The sequence below is a fragment of the Suncus etruscus genome, chromosome 6 (genome assembly GCF_024139225.1).
Source record: "Suncus etruscus isolate mSunEtr1 chromosome 6, mSunEtr1.pri.cur, whole genome shotgun sequence".
NCBI classification, from domain to species: Eukaryota; Metazoa; Chordata; class Mammalia; order Eulipotyphla; family Soricidae; genus Suncus; species Suncus etruscus.
In genome coordinates this window covers 26,713,224-26,727,991 of record NC_064853.1, presented here as the reverse complement: position 1 = coordinate 26,727,991, position 14,768 = coordinate 26,713,224, and the positions used below count along the sequence as shown (strand labels likewise).

Sequence of the window (14,768 nt, the reverse complement as noted above, 5' to 3'; positions counted from 1 at the left end):
TGCTGTACTATCTCTCCAGCCTGAGAAGTTAGAATTTATTACTGTACTTCACACTATAATTATTGTGCCTCATTTTTTTAAATTGCAAAACTGATTTATAGCCTGTTGTTTTATATTCACCAGTAGCAATGAAAGTATGTTTCTCTTTTTTGTTTTATTTTGGTGCCATACTCATGTTGTTCAGGGGCTACTGGGCTCTGCACTCGGGAATTACTCCTGGCAGGCTCAGAGGACCATGGGGATGCTGGGGATTAGATTCAGGTTGGCTGCATGCAAGACCAGCATCATACCCTCTGTGCTATCTCTCTGGCCTCATGGTAGTATGTTTCTGTTCTTACACAATGCAAACCACAAGCATAGTATCTTCAGTGTATGGACATTGTGAGTATATTTCTGAAGGCAAAATTATATTATTTCTTTAGAGCATAATAATGGTACTGTCACTCAACCCCATAAAGAGCCATAGGTGAGAGAGGAAATGGAGAGCAGGTGAAGCTACCATCAATAAATCAAGTGATACGACTCATATCTTTTATTCTTGATAAAAGTAACAGTATTGCGAATTAGAGTGCCTAAAAAGAAACTATAGAAGAGAGAGAGAGAAACAGAGAGGCAGGTTGGGGGGGTATCAATAAGAGGGAAACTGGGGAAATCACTCCAGCCCCAAAACCATCAACAACTTTTTAACTCTCTGTCTCATGGGTGATTCAATTTAAAAAGACTCATGTCTAGAAACTAAGCAATAGCACAGTGGGTAGAGCCTTGCAGATGGCCAACCCGGGTTCAATCCCCAGTATCCCAAGTCTGCCAGTAATGATTTCTTAGCTCAGAGCTTAAAGTAAACCCTGAGCACCACTGGGTGTGGCCCCCCAAAACAAAACAAAACAAAACAAAACATAAAGACTCATTTCTTTTTTCTTTTCTTTTCTTTTTCTTTTCCCCCACTACCACAAATTACACAGTCGAGTTTCCCACATTTGGGGAAATCGCAGGGGTCAACACATCCGGAGTGCAATGGATAAGCCTCGCCCTGGGAAAACCACCTTTGTGATCATGGTATCTCCTTCCAGGTAAGTATAAGACTCATTTCTGGGGCCGGGCGGTGGCGCTCGAGGTAAGGTGCCTGCCTTACCTGCGCTAGCCTAGGAGACGGACCGCGGTTCGATCCCCCGGCGTCCCATATGGTCCCCCAAGCCAGGAGCGACTTCTGAGCGCATAGCCAGGAGTAACCCCTGAGCGTCACCGGGTGTGGCCCAAAAACCAAAAAAAAAAAAAAAAAAAAAAAAAAGACTCATTTCTTGGTCCAATAAATATTTATATGTATCTCTTTATTGTTGTAGGATGCTTTTCATTTTGTGACTCAATTTTCTTCATGCACAAAGTATATGGAATGTTTCTCAAGTTTGCTTGTCACTTATGTAGTAGGAGTCATGCCAATTTTCTTTGTATTGCTCCAGTTTAATATTTGTGCTTCCAAACAACCCATTTTAACTTAGTTTATGCGTACTTAGTTACATCTCCCAGCCCTCTTCCTATATCTAACAGCTCTTGTAAAAGATCCCCAGTGATCAGTGCTTTTCTCTCCTTAGACTTTTTCACTCTATGTGGGACCTTCTGGATTTACTCTTCTGGTCTTGCTGTCTCTTTGACCTTAAAATGTATTGCTCTTATATTTCTTCTTGGCTCCTTTCAATTCTTTATGTGTACATATTCTTTCCTGAGATGATCCCAATTATCCTATTTTGATTGAATTCACCTCTCTCTCTCTTTCTCTGTCTCTCTGTCTTTCTCTCTTTCTCTGCAGTGCTTGATATTGAACACAGGACCTAACACATGTAACGCAAATGTACAATCACTGAACTATATCCTGGGACCCTGACTTCATGTCTTTGTACCCAGACCACATTTTGGCCTCCATACTTATAATCAGCTACTTAATTGACACATACTGGGTATTCCTCTGACATCTGTAATTTAGCAAGTCTGAAATAGAACTTCTAATTGTCCTGCCAAACCTGCTTGCATCTACCTTGGATTTCAGCCAGAAATCTAGAAGTTATTCTTGATTCTTTTATTTTCCTCAAGCACAATATCCAACCTCTTGGCAAAATATATTTTTAAAAAATCACTTCCAAATATATGTCAAATGGAGTTAGTTATCCATTGTACTCACCATCTTGCACCCTACTATCCACAAGTAAGTCTTTATGAAGTTTCATTTTATCTCCCACACAATCCTTCTCTATGCAATACTGTAGTGACTTTTCCAAAAAATGAAAATGTAAGATTACGTATATTTATTGTGTGCTATATGCCAGGGCTCTATTTAATCTTCACAACTTTAAAAGGTAAAATCTAATTCTAACTCAAAGTTTTAGAAAATAGGCACAGAGAGATTGAATCATTTTGCCAGATCACACAGCTGGTATGTAAATGGTAGAACTTATGTCAGACCTGGACGACTCTAACTTTCAAGCTAAGCCAAATATTACCTTGGATTGTGTTCTTTCCTGACCTTAAATATTTCATCAAAAAAATATTTCATGACTTCTCATCACACTTGGACTAAATTTCTAGCTCCTTCTCCAGGACTGCCAGGTCTCAAGTGATATGCTTCCTGTTTACCCCTCCAAGTCTTTTCATATTGCTCTTCCCCATTCCTATCTTTTTGTCTTCTCTAGTCATATCACTTTTGTTTGTTGTATTTGTATTTTTGTTCTCTTCCAGTGCCAGGAATGGAATCCCACGTACGGAAGGCTAGGGCTCTATCTCTGAGCCATCTCCCTGGGGCTTTTTGGTTTTGGATATACTTTTTTTTTTTCTTTTTTGGTATACTTAAAAACTAGATTCCTTGAAACTGATATGTCCATTCCAAATTATAGGCATTATTAATACCTCTGATTCTATTTTCCCTGATGAATCTCCATGAGACCGCCTTTGCAGGTCTCACGCTAATGATCTGTTCTGAAAATAGTTCCCCCCTCCCTACTATCTCTTTGTGTGTGTGTGTGTGTGTGTGTGTGTGTGCACGTTTGGGCCACACCTGGTTACACTCAGGGCTTACTCCAGCTATGTGCTCGCTCCTGGCTTGGGGGACCAAATGGAACGCCAGGGGATCGAACCAGGGTTCGTTCTAGGTCAGCGGCGTGCAAGGCAAACTCGAGCAAGGCAAACACGCTACGCTGCACCACCCCTTTTTATTGTCTCTTACTTAAGTAGGCCCCTTCTGGCAATGCTGCTTCTCAGTCCATATTTTTTTCCTTCCAGAACTTAACATGTTTGCGATTATTTATTTGTTTGTTTCCTTGCTTTGTCTCTCCTCCCAACTAAAATTAAATGCTGTGATGTCAAAGGCTGAGTCTTATCATTTTTGTATATTCAGATTCTAATTTTTAGTTCATAGAAGGAATTCTAATAATATTTGTTTAATAAACATATATTGTTCTCTGTGGTATCATTGCTTCTGTTTATTTTATCTGCTTCCTTGTCACACAAGATGTCATGGTCCAAAGTGCCTCCACCCGTACATATCTCTATTCAATCTCATGACCTCTCTGACTCTCTAAGCCTTTTAGTCATAGTTCTTATGGCTAATTGCCCCAGTCACCTGATGTTTCCCAACTCAAATTCCTTAGAGAGAAATATTGATTTGTTCAACTCATTTTGGGGGGAACCCAGACTACATTTGTAGATCATTGCCAAACTCAATAGGTTGCTTATCTTTGGGTCAAATTCCCTGTCCTCATCCCAAAAGAAGCTGAGCTGGGCAGGCTGTGAGTCAGAAATTACTCCTGGCAGGCTCTGGGGACCATATGGGATGCCGAGGATCGAACCTGGGTAAGCCACATGCAGGCAAATGCTCTAAAAGGCAAAACCAAAACCAAAGACATAACAAATAAAGCCATGTCAGTCTCATCTCATTCACACATTTGGTTTTGTATAGAAAGGGCATGTTCCTCAGCCTAAGACCTTTTGTGGTGCACAATGGATGACAGGCCTTACTCATAGATATAGGAGTGTATCTACACAGTTATATATGCTATGATATTGCTCCAGCCCCTGTAATTGTTCATTTTTTATTTTTGGTTTTTGGTTTTGGGGCCACAGCCTGTGACGCTCAGGGGCTACTTCTGGCTCTATGCTCAGAAATCGCCCCTAGCAGGCTCAGGGGACCATATGGGATGCCAGGATTCCAACCACGGTCCTTCTGCATGCAAGACAAATAAATGCCCTATCACTGTGCTATCTCTCCAGCCCCTGTAATTGTTCTTAAGCCAAATTGTATCAACAACAACAATAAATAATCCATCTGGCTTCACTAAAACTGGTCAAGGTTATAATTGAGTTCTGTTACTACTCCCTCTAGGGAGGACAGAAAACATAAATGGAAAATTCTCACTTTACACAGATTTCTTAAAAGAGTGTTTGTATCCATCTGAATTTGCACCAACAGCTTTCTGAGGTCAAGAATACCATCTAGGGGCCGGAGAGATAGCACAGCGGTGTTTGCCTTGCAAGCAGCCGATTCAGGACCTAACGTGGTTGGTTCGAATCCCGGTGTCCCATTTGATCCCCTGTGCCTGCCAGGAGCTATTTCTGAGCAGATAGCCAGGAGTAACCCCTGAGCGCTGCTGGGTGTGGCCCCAAAACCCCCCAAATAAGAAAAAAACAAAAGGATACCATCTACATTTTATAAATGAGGAAAATGACACTCAGAGAGCTAAACTGCTTTGTCCTGCGTCCCACAGTCCTGAAATAAGTGCCAGCATGAGATTTCAGGTCCCTAGACTTTCAAGCCTGCTACTTTCATGAACTCTTGTGTCCTCATTTCCTTTCTGAGATTGTCATCTTGAATCACCAAGGAATATACAAGTCTAACCACTTGATTATCCAATGTAATGATGAAATGTTCTAAAGGATCTTGATGATTGAAGTTTCCCATGAGGCAACACTACTGGTTGGAGGGACTCTGGGCTTCCAGTTACCTTCGTAAGTCCCTCAGTATTCCTGGAGCACCTACCTCCACCTGCCAGGTACCCTGCTAAACCTGTCTCTTCTCAACTCAAACTGAAAACATTTGGGTGAGGTCAATTTTAATTTTATCCCCATTTTACAATTAAAGAAGCTAACCTAAGATTAGCTCACAGATTAGGTCACTAGACCAAAGTTCAAGATCTAGTGCAGGGTTGCTAGTTTTCATTGAAATCTGACATGAATTCCAACCTCATTACATTATCCTGACAGTTACTACAGTAAGTAAGTTTACTTGTATTACTATTACTACTACTTACCAAGTTAGTTAAATACTTAATTTACATGATCTTATTAGTAAAATGAGTAAAATGAGGGTATTAATACCTAATTCAAAGAATTTACATATATATGTATGAGTAATCACATAAAAGAGCTTATTCTAGTAATGTAACAGGCACTGATTGTCTTTCAGTATGATCTAAATATAAATTTCTTATGCATGAAAAGGAACAAAATCAGTAACTGGTTGCCACTAAAGAATAAGATCTCAAGGAACTGTGGATGTAGCTTAGTGGTAGAATGCAGGCAGAATGCAGAGAATATCTCTGGCAATCTTTTTCCATACCATTCCAAAATAAAGAACACAACACTCTGAAATAGTCATTCCTGAGATTATGCTGCTGGTAATATTAGTCATTCCAATACAGAAGATAGAGGATCTGAAGGGGACAAAAATTATCCTCTAAAGGAAATGAAATTCAACAGACTTTACAAATAGAAAAAAATGCTGCTCTTAACCTAGTCATAATGTAGTATAATAGAAATTAGTAGATATTTAATAAAGAGATTTTATTCTGGGGCCGGAGAGATAGCACAGCAGCGTTTGCCTTGCAAGCAGCCGATCCAGGACCTAAGGTGGTTGGTTCGAATCCCGGCGACTCATATGGTCCCCTGTGCCTGCCAGGAGCTATTTCTGAGCAGAGAGCCAGGAGTAACCCTGAGCACTTCCAGGTGTGTCTCCAACCCCCCCCCCAAATAAAACTGCTGGCAAGGAGATTTTATTCTGGTACTAACAAGCTAAAGACTTTATTAAGGGGCTAGAGAGATAATACAGCCAGTAGGACTCTTGTCTTGCATTCGGCTGATCCAAGTTCCATCCCCAGCATCCAAAATGGTCCCCAAGTATGACCAGGCATGATCACTGAGTACATTATTGGATGTGGTCCCAGAACCAAAATAGGGAAGGGGACTTTGTTAAGACCAGAGAAATTAATTTATATATAAAATTGATTTAATTCTACTACAACTTTAAGTAGTAGTTCTTAAAACCACCATTGTTAAAAAAAAAAAAAAAAAGAACTACATGTTGGGGGCTGGAGCGAGTGCATAGTGGTAGGGCATTAGCCTTGAATACGGCCAACAGAGGACAGACCTGGTTCTATTCCTAGCATGTCATATGATCATCTGAGCCTGCCAGGAGCGATTTCTGAGTGCAGAGCCAGGAGTAATCCCTGAGCACTGCCGAGAGTGACCCAAAAACAAAACAACAACAGCAAAAAAGACTCAATACTCTCATTTTATATTACTTAGTTATAAAAATAACTTTTAAGCTATAAAATATTTGATAATGTTAGCTGATGAGCTTGTGGAGAAGATAGAATTCTTTTTTTTTTTTTTTTTTTTTTTTGAGAAGATAGAATTCTTGTGAAAGTGGTGGGAGTATGGATTGGTTTCACAGTTGCAGAAAGTCATATGACTTAAGTGTGAATTAAGAACCCACATATTCAATGAATCAGAAGTTCCACTATGGAAAATATGAGTGAGAGATTTCCTTCCCTCCCTCCCTTTTTCCCTTCCTCCCTTCCCTCCTTCCTTCCTCCCTTCCTTCTCTCCCTCCCTTTCTTCCCTCCCTTTCTCCCTTCTTCCCTTCCCTCCTTCCTTCCTTCTTACCTCCTTTCCCTTTCTCCCCTCCCTCCCTCCTTCCCTCCCTTTCTTTCCTCCATCCTTCCCTCCCTTCCCTCTTTCTCCTTTCCTCCCTCCCTCTCTCCCTTCCCTCTTTCTCCTTTCCTCCCTCCCTCTCTCCCTTCCTCCCTTCCTCCTTTTCTCCCTCTCTCCCTTCCTTTCTTATCTTCCTTTCTCCCTTCCTCCCTCAACCACATGTAAGACAAAATCTCCTTACCTTCTGTATAACATTTCTTTTTTATTTTAATTAATTAATTTATTTACTTTTATTATTTTGTATAACATTTCTGGTTCCTGACCCTGAGGAATTTTTTTTGGGGGGGTCACATCTGGTGGTGCTCAGGGGTTACTCCTGGCTCTTCACTCAGAAATCACTCCTGGCAGGCTTGGGGGACCAGGGGGATGCCGGGATTCCAACCACCATCCATCCTGAATCAGCTGTGTGCAAGGCAAATGCCCTACCGCTGTGCTATCTCTCCAGCCCCACCCTGAGGAATTTTTATGCAAACACAGATGGCTCCTGCATGAGACTCAAGTATAGTGTCATTTGTTATGGTGAAGACCTAAAGAAATCCTGACTATCTATCCCTGGGAGAGTAAGTAGCTAAAATGTGGTCAGAGTTATTGCATCAGGAAGTGTTAGGCTAGAAGAAATGAATTAAGTGTGTTATACATTTAACATGAAAGCATTTTGAAAACACAGTTTCAATTAGAAACATCAAGAAATACAGTGAGTGAGACTTAAGTACATTCCACTTACCTAAGTAAAAAATATATTCAAGGAGGGGACCTTAAGATATTAGTGGAGGGACACTGACACTCTGACATTGTCTGCCTGAAACTATCACTGTAAGTCACAGTATTTATTTTTGAAATTTATTAATGTAAATTATTACTACAGTAGTTTATTGTTATAAATAATCATTATAAATCATGGTGTTTAAATAAAAATTAAGTGGTGGGGAGGAAAAGTCTCACTCCCTGGAAAAATAGCAGTACATCTCTGAAGATGGGGGAGATAAATGGTGGAGCATATGACTAACATGGGCAAGACCCTGAATTTGATTCATGGCATGACATGGTTCTCCAGCACCACTGGCATATTCCTGAAGCATCAAAGCCTCAGCATATGTTCACATTTTATAATAACATACACAAAAATATATACATCAAATAAAATTTAACTTACTTGTGGAGAAGGGAAAGGGAATAAAAGGAAAATATAAATAACAACTAAGGGGCCGGAGAGATAGCATGGAGGTAAGGCGTTTGCCTTTCATGCAGAAGGTCATCAGTTCGAATCCCGACATCCCATATGGTCCCCTGAGCCTGCAGAAGCAATTTCTGAGCATGGAGCCAGGAGTATCCCCTGAGCCATGCCGGGTGTGACCCAAAAACCACACATACACACACACACACACACACACACACACACACACACACACACACAAACAACTAAAACTTAGAGGCTAAAGATGGGGCTCAGTAGTGACGTGCAAGACTCACATGCATGAGATCTGGGTTCAATCCCTAGCACCACTCATGAAGAACAATTTTTTATGGTGGTTGTTGTTTGGACTACGTTTTGCTGCACTCAGGGGTTATTCCTGGCTCTACACTCAGTAATTGTTCCTGACAGCACCTGGGTGCTGGAGATTGAATCCAGGTCTTCTCTATGCAAGGCAAATTCCCTACCCACTGTGCTATAGCTCCAGCCCTGTGAAGAACAATTTAAATAAACATTTTCTTTTTTTTTTTCTTTTTTTTTCTTTCTTTTTTTTTTTTTTTTGGTTTTTCGGCCACACCCTTTTGATGCTCAGGGGTTACTACTGGCTAAGCACTCAGAAATTGCCCCTGGCTTTGGGGGGACCATATGGGATGCCGGGGGATCGAACCGCGGTCCTTCCTTGGCTAGCGCTTGCAAGGCAGACACCTTGCCTCTAGCGCCACCTCACCGGCCCCTAAATAAAGATTTTAAATGGCCTTTTTGTTTGTCTCTTTTCATCTTAGAAAGCAACATGGGACACTAACTCTACCATCAGAGAAAATTTTCCAGGGTTCTTGCTGCATCTGTTCAAATCAGCACAGTTTGACCCAAATAAGGCCTCACTACGTGCAGCCAATCTTTCTGTCAGTACTTACGTCTTATTTGGGCTTCATTAAGCTGGTTTGAGAGAACTTCCTAGAATTCAAGACATCTACCTTTCAGCAGAAAACCATGCTAATTAACTTGGCCTACTTAAAAAAAAATAGTCAGAGAGACAGTACAGTGAGTAAAGTTCTTGCTTGTGTGTAATCGGCCCAAATTCCAACACTGGCACCACGTATGGTCTCCTGACCCTTGCCAGGAATGATGCCTGAGGATAGAGCTAGGAGTAAGCACTGATCAGTCAGGTGTAGCCCCAAAATAATATACCAGGGGCCCAGAGAAATACTATAGGAACTTAGAGTTCTTACCTTGCAAGTATAGGTTCATACTGAATAGTTCTTACCTTTTAAATCCCTGATGTCCCACATGTGCTGAGTATGATAATGACAATTCTGGTGACTTTATTGTCTGCAGTTCTAGTAATAGAAGTGACTTCTAGTTGCATAAAAGCTAGGTATGTGTAAGCATCATAAAAGGGTGTGACCTCTGAGGAGTACTGAAACTAAAGGAATAGAGATGACAAGGGCCTAGAGAAATGATACAAGCATTAAGATGCTTGTCTCGGGGCTGGAGAGATAGCACAGCGGTGTTTGCCTTGCAAGCAGCCAATCCAGGACCTAAGGTGGTTGGTTCAAATCCCAGCGTCCCATATGGTCCCCCATGCCTGCCAGGAACTATTTCTGAGCAGATAGCCAGGAGTAACCCCTGAGCACCGCCGGGTGTGGCCCAAAAACAAAAACAAAAAAAATGCTTGTCTCACTTGGGGCTATACCTGATTCAATTCCTGGCACTGCATGGTTTTCCTAGAGTTGATAAGAGCAAACTATGATATCTAAGAACAGACCTGGAAGTAGTCCCTGAGTGTTGCTGGATATGGCCTTACCTTCCATCCCAATAGATGGGCAAACAGCATGGCTAGGTAATGCAACACTCTGAGGCCCACTTTAGAGCACTAAAGCAACCCCACATACACATCCCTGCCATAGCTGTGAGCTTCACCCCAAGTGCAAGCACCACAATTAAGGAAACATAGAGGCCAAGTGGTAGACAAATGCAGGTTTTGATGAAGGAGCTTTGAAGCACCACATAATCCCTTAGCTCTGAGCAACCTCAGAGCACCAAGCCAGGTGTCAACCTTAAGCACTGTCTGGTTTGGTTCTCCCCAACCAAAATGATGCAAATCTCAGTAAGCTCTGTTGCTGAGTGCCCAGGTATCTACCTGAGGAGTGGTGTCTCGTGTGAGTACCACAGCTAGGAGAATGTACCTTCTAGTCTTTAATAAGTGACATTAACAACAAAAGGATGGAATAAGGTTAAAATACAACTTTGGGGGGGCTCACTTGGCAGTGCTCAGGGGTTACTCCTGAATCTGCACTCAGAAATTGCTCTTGGCAGGCTCCAGGAACCATATGGGATGCTGAGATAGAACCTGGGTTGGTCTTGTGTAAGGCAAACACCCTTCCCTTATGCTAATGCTCCAGCCCCTAAAATACAACTTCTGAAGATCTTTAACTCATAATTTCTGATCAAAGATGATAAAACATCATAAATTAAAGAGTGTGATTAATAAAACCTTGAGTACCCAAAGTCAGACCAACCAATCATCAAATGGACATAAAATAAAAGACAAAAAGCACTCAGGAGATCTAGGTTGTTTTTGTTTGTTTGTTTGTTTGTGGGCCACACCTGGCTCTGTGCACAGAAAATGTTCCTGGCAGGCTTGGGGACCATATGAGATACCGAGAATCGAACCCAGGTCTGCCCTGGATCAGCAGCATGCAAGGCAAATGCCCTACCTGCTGTGCTATCACTCCAGCACCTTTTGTTGTTGCTTTTGAGTCACTTCCAATAGTGTTGTTCCTGGATCTGTGTTTTGAAGGTCACCCCTAGCAAATTTGGAGGATTATAGGGACTGAATACAGTTTTAGGGATCATACAGGAATTGAAAACAGGTCTCCAAAGCATGCACTTAGTCCTCTGAGTTATCTCCCTGGCTTTAAGTTTCCAAAGGCATTTGAAAAACATTAGGTATGAAAGGGCTCTAATCTCCCCTCTTTTTTTCTGAAAACAAGAGCTAACAGTCTCATGTGAAAGTTACCTGTCATTTATGGTGAGAGAAAAACATCTTATCCTCAAGGGCAAGAAGCTAAGAGAGAAGAATTACGCATGAATATGTTGCAAAAATAACTCTTACCACTTTTCCACCGTTCATTATCTTGGTGCAGTGCATTTTTTTTTGGGGGGGTCACACCCGGCAGTGCTCAGGGGTTACTCCTGGCTCTACACTCAGAAATGGCTCCTGGCAGGCTCGGGGAACCATATGGGACGTCAGAATTCGAATCAATGACCTTCTGCATGAAAGGCAAATGCCTTACCTCTATGCTGTCTCTCCGGCCTCATTGGTTCAATGTTTTATAAAATATTTAGATTTAAATTTTTGGTCTGGAGCGATAGCACAGTGGGTAGGTTGTTTGCCTTGCATGTGGCTGACTCAGGTTCATTCCCCAGCATTCCATATGGTCCCCAAAACCTGCCAGGAGTGATTTCTGAGTGAAGAGCCAGAAGTAACCCCTAAGCGCTGTTGGGTGTGGCCCAAAAAACAAAAAATAAGTTTATATTTTTTATTTCTTCCTTACTTTTTCTTTAAGTTTTTGAGCCACATCTAATGGCACTCAAGGATTATTCCTGGCTATACCTGGCAGGCTTGGGGGATCATATGGAATGTGAGGGGTCGAATTCTGGTAGGTTGCATGCAAGGCAGATACAGCTGGCTATAACTCTAACCCAGAAAACTAAATATTTTTATAATAGATTGAACCAAGATAGTAAATGGTGGAAAAGTGGCAAGAATTATTTTTGCAATATGTTCATACAGAATTCTTCTCTCTTACTTTCTAACCGCTCCAATGTCACAAAAAATTATATTGCATAAATATATGTTTTTACCTTATGTTAATCTGTTTAATGTCAATCAATCATCAGACCTGGATGAAGACTAAGAAACAGAATAAGTTTGTTTTTTCCCTAGGGCTATTTGGGGGCAAGGCCTACCAAGAACTGCTCCAAGGGCAGCGATTCTTGGGCAAACTGAGACTACAATTCAACCAACTCTGACAACTGGTCCACATAGCCCCTTTTTCTGTTGGGTGAGGGTGTGCCACACCTTGTTGTGCTCAAGGCTTATTTCTTTTTTTTTCTTTTCTTTTTTTTTTTTTTTTTTGGTTTTTGGGCCATACCCGTTTAACGCTCAGGGGTTACTCCTGGCTATGAGCTCAGAAATCGCTCCTGGCTTGGGAGGGACCATATGGGACGCCGGGGGATCAAACCATGGTCCATCCTAAGCTAGAGCTTGCAAGGCAGACACCTTACCTCTAGTGCCACCTTCCCGGCCCCAAGGCTTATTTCTTATTGGTGCTCAAGGATCACTCTTGGGTATACTTTAGGAAGCATACAAGATATAATGGATCAAATTTGGATCAGCGGCATGCAAGGCAAACTTTGCCCTACCCACTGTACTAAATCTCTAGCACACATATAAAACAAAAACATGTGTTTTTCAAGATCTGCAAGATAAGTGATTTTTCTCCACAAAAACTTCCTTAAAACAACTGGCCAGAAGCTTGGTCATTATTTCAGCTAGTTATATATGCTGTTATATCCTGGTCCTTATTTGTTATATCCTGGTCCTTATTTGTAGCCCTTTGTTAACCTGGGACAGTTGTGGCTGAGTCTCTTCAACTAGACTGGCTCATCCTCTGTGACCTCCTAGTAAAATAGAAGGAAAGAGTCAGCATTTAATCCCCACAGTCAAGTTGGCAGTAGTTTCTGTTGTTAACCTTTCACAAATGCAAAAAATAAGGTGCAGGGAAGTAAAGAAATAGTACAGTAGGTAGGGCATTTTTTTTGGTTTTGTTTTATTATTTGGGGGGGGGGTCACACCCAGCAGCGCTCAGGGGCTACTCCTGGTTCTGCGCTCAGAAATCGCTCCTAGCAGGCTTGGGGGACCATATGGGATGCTGGGATTCAAACCACCATCCTTCTGCATGCAAGGCAAACGCCCTGTCTCCATGATATCTCTCTGGTCCCGGGTAGAGCATTTGTTTTGCACTTGGCTGACCTGAGTTCAGTTCTTGACATCCCATTACCTGAGCTTGCAAGGCAAACTTGAGCCCTGTGCACTGCCTAGTGTGCCCCCAAACAAATAAACAAAAAATGAGATGCAAGACAGTTCAATTACTTGCCCAAGGTAACTTAATTAGTAAGCAGAGTCAGAAATCAACTATAGTGGCCACGAAAAGCACCATTTATACTAGTTGCTCCACTTTTGAATATTAACAAACTAATAGCACAGGGTTGGGAAGACACTCCAAGTCGTAGAGCAGAGGCCAAGTTTGTATAAAGCCCTGAGTTCTATCCTTGGCACCACAAGTCCTCCGCATACATTCTAGCACTGCCAGGATTGACCCCTGAGCAACAAGTGGGAAATATCTCTGAGCACCACAGGGCCTCAAACCTAAAGAAAAACATGAACATTAGGGCATAAAAAAAAAAAAAAGCAGAGAAACGCATGGAGTTCTACAAAGAATAAAACAGCAGAGAAACAAACAGCAGAGCTCCACACATTATTTCTGTAAGAGGAAGTCTGATTTTGTTTTTAAGTGCTTCATTCATCTGCAAGAAGGAAACACTGTCAGTCACAAGCACAACCATTGGAACTACTCAGCAAATACTGAGAAATACACCAAGATAAAAATAAGATCCCTGGATGTACCAAGAAACACTTAAAAAAGAGGATCCAGTTTGTTTTTTTTCTCTTTTTTCCAACCAGAATCCAGTCTTAACACAAGCGTAATTACCAACATTTCATTTAATAACCAGCATAGTGGAAATAGTTACTATTTGCTAGTTAGATCAAACACTTAGCATACTTAACCTCTTATAATGTCAGGTAATAGAAATTATCATTACCTTTTCAACAGCATGGAAAAAGAGGCAAGACATTCACAAGTCTGTACAGAGCATAGGGGTTAAAGAGAAACACAAATCCAAAATTCACCCAACAGCAGCAAATAATCCTATTCCCAGATTTTGCCAGCCTCACTCACATTTCTCCTTTCAAACTAACCAGCCTACAAGTGTCACCATTCTTTCTAGACACAATTTGGCCTTTTGGTCAAGTGGGACTTCTTCATTTCCTCAGAGAAATGCCCTTTCAGCATCATCTTCCTTCAGCTGTCTCCTATGTCTTGGTTTTTCAGCAGAATCCTCTTCACTTCCTTCTTCTTCCACCCCCCCTCACACATGCCACTTCCTCTTAACACCTCCTTTTAAGTTTTGATCTCTTCTTCTTATTTTTTTTCCTGTTTCTCCATGTAGTTCTCTCCTGTGCTTCTCTACATCCTGTTTAGAACAGGAAATTTCAAAATAATTCCTGGAAAATATAAACGAAGTGATGGACTTGTCTGGCATCTTCCCACACTCTTAAAGATTTCTGGAATGATGTTTATTTACATCATACACATATTCTGCATGTGTGGGGTAGAGCAGTGTGTATGTGTGTTGTTCATAAATAAAATTGGTTCAGATCCAACAAATATTTACCAAATGTTAACAGTATTGTTAAACATGGTGTTAGAAAAAAACTGAACACATTTTTTTTCTGTTTCCCACAACACAGTATCAG

General features: G+C 41.4%; 1 pseudogene; it reads right to left on the bottom strand.

The window, feature by feature from the left end:
• Positions 1 to 897: 897 nt before the first annotated feature.
• LOC126012727 (uncharacterized) lies at positions 898 to 1,078 on the bottom strand (annotated as a pseudogene).
• Between the last annotated feature and the right edge of the window lie 13,690 nt (positions 1,079 to 14,768).